At 49.2% G+C, this 2,500-nt stretch overlaps 1 protein-coding gene across 4 annotated transcripts in view; it reads right to left on the minus strand.

Annotated features, from left to right (window-relative positions):
* LOC126998996 (unconventional myosin-IXb-like) overlaps positions 1–2,500 on the minus strand; it is a 97,939-nt gene that overhangs the window by 68,536 nt on the left and 26,903 nt on the right. The gene's annotated exons all lie outside the window — the stretch shown is intronic.

Consider the following 2,500-nt stretch of genomic DNA (forward strand, 5'->3'; position numbering starts at 1 on the left):
CGAATGACCATAAATTTGTAATTCAAGTTTTCATTCATTCGATTCTTCGCAGGTAACCGTCGTTGGAAAATCTTTACTCTTTGGGTGTAATAAAGACAGAGATAAGCGTTTCGAGTGATAATACTCCGCTATGGATCATTGAGCACCCTTTAAAGGAGGAGAATCACTTTTACCAGTTGCCATTACGATAATTTAAGCGAAGCAGTACTTGGGTCGTGTCCACCAAAGCACTTCACAAGCGAATAAGACCCCCACGGCTCTGAGTTTTAGGTCTAACACACGGCTGCCGAGGCCCACAGCTGTCCAGGCCAAGTTTTCTCCGCCATTGGGCAGCGTCGGGAAAATACCAAACCTGGTGATCCCCTGCGCGGGGTATTGGTTTGTACAGCACAGATAAACCGCCCGTAATGAACGTTTCCAGAGATCAGGACATAAGATCCTGACTCAGGTTGGTTCTTAAATTTAAAATCGGCATAATCGCGATTCAGTATGCAGGACACAGTATCAGGTCAGCTTAACACAGGTAAATGCTGATTTGCAATTAAGGTACAAAAGAGAGAGACGCTATATACTATACATAAAAGAAAGGAATGCCATTACAGAAACCCACAGCAATATCAGACTGCATACAAAGCAGGAGAGGGCGAAACAGCGGGCATGTTCAGGTGGTCGTGCGGCGTACCTGGCGAGGGGCAGCGGGCAGCCGGAAGGTTGACAGGGGTCCCTGTAATGACAGGGGTGTGTCCGGCCAGCAGTCATTATCTCGGCCACAACCACCACCTGCAGCCTGCTAACACAATACTCGAGAGGACCAGCGATCCCGCTACACCCTTTCCTCTCGGCCTCCTGGCTTGACCGTAACAGCCACAAAAAACGGCAGTTGATGCAGTCAGAATTGGCTATCAGGAGCGACGGAAGGATGCAGTTACGGCGGGGCAGCTACTCGATACGCCCTGCAGTGCCTGGCCGTCTGTGTTCCAGCCCCTAAACAATCCTGCCGATGAAGGCAAGTTCAAATGCTAACCCAGGACACTCAACCTCCGCATCAAGCACATGACTGTCCCATTTATGCAGTGGACCGAAACGAGGCACACCCGTAGGCTGCCTCCACGACCTCACGAAGTTCCGGTTCTTGTTAGGACATGAGGTCATCGGGAAATCTCTCTCTCTCTCTCTCTCTCTCTCTCTCTCTCTCTCTCTCTCTCTCTCTCTCTCTCTCTCTCTCTCTCTCTCTCTCTCTCTCTCTCTCTCTCTCTCTCTCTCTCTCTCTCTCCACCGATTCGTTGATTACAGGACAGTCACGGGACAACTCGTATTACAGGATTACTACATACAAACTTTCCCTCGACACTTTTTTTTATGTGCGTGACAAATCGCAAGAAATGATTTAAATACGACCTATTGCTCTTGCCTTCACCTCACTCTGCTTGTTTGCCAGCCAGATCCTCGTGCTTGTTCATCGTGTGTGTGTGTGTGTGTGTGTGTGTGAGAGAGAGAGAGAGAGAGAGAGAGAAAAAAAAAAACTAACTCCTCCAGCACTCTACACTGATGCACAACCCAAGCGTAGAGTGGAGACACACATGTCCTACTGGGTTCTTAGTGAGGCAGGAGCATCGCCCTGAACATCTTCGACGAGGCAAAGCTTTGTGAATTTCTGAAACCATGCCAAGAGCTAAGCCGTAACATTGTCTCAGAAAGGATGGACGAGAGATTGCCTGGCGGAGGTGACACGACTCAGATGATCATAATACGTTCTTTCAAGGGAACAAAGAGGATGAGAAAACAACCCATGCAGAAGAGAAAGCCGCAAATCACACGCCAATAAATCAACCTCATTAGTGAAATAGACACGTGAAAAAACAGACAATCATAAGTGACTTTCCTCGTGCTCGCTGGCTGGATGGGCCTCGAACATCAATGGCGGTCCGATGCAAGCTATGTAACACTTCTTTCACTTCATTACCGCCGCGTCGTCTTCGCCCTTACAACCCCTTATTCAGGCCTCAGTACCTGCCAAAGTAGCTCACCCACGAACACGCAGTGAAAGCCTCATGAAGTTATTTGACTGCTGGCATTATTTCCACAACGATTTTATCTTTTGTTCAGTCTTCTTACTGCTTCGTTCACTCGTGCTTTGGCCCCGACTCACCCCGCCTCTCTTCCTTGGTCTGACCCGCTCCTTTCCGTTCCTCCTCGCCATGCCAAGCCTCCACCCCTTCCTCCCTTCACTGGTCACTCCGTCTTCTGTGAGGAATGACTTTACTCCTAGCCTTTTCTCTCCGTTGATAAATTCGCTCCTCCCAGACAATCAATCAAGGTAAAGTAGTCCAATTTCAGCGCAGCGTCGATAAATTTACTTACAAGTACGAAGCTTATTGTGGCGGTGACCATAAAGGTGACAATAAGGTGACAGGTGTGTGGACGACGGTCACTGGGAGGGAAGCTGACCGGGGCTGAACCTGAATGCATTTGAACGTCCCCTTCACGCCGCGTCCCTCGC

This window comes from Eriocheir sinensis, chromosome 15 (assembly GCF_024679095.1).
Source record: "Eriocheir sinensis breed Jianghai 21 chromosome 15, ASM2467909v1, whole genome shotgun sequence".
Lineage (NCBI taxonomy): Eukaryota > Metazoa > Arthropoda > Malacostraca > Decapoda > Varunidae > Eriocheir > Eriocheir sinensis.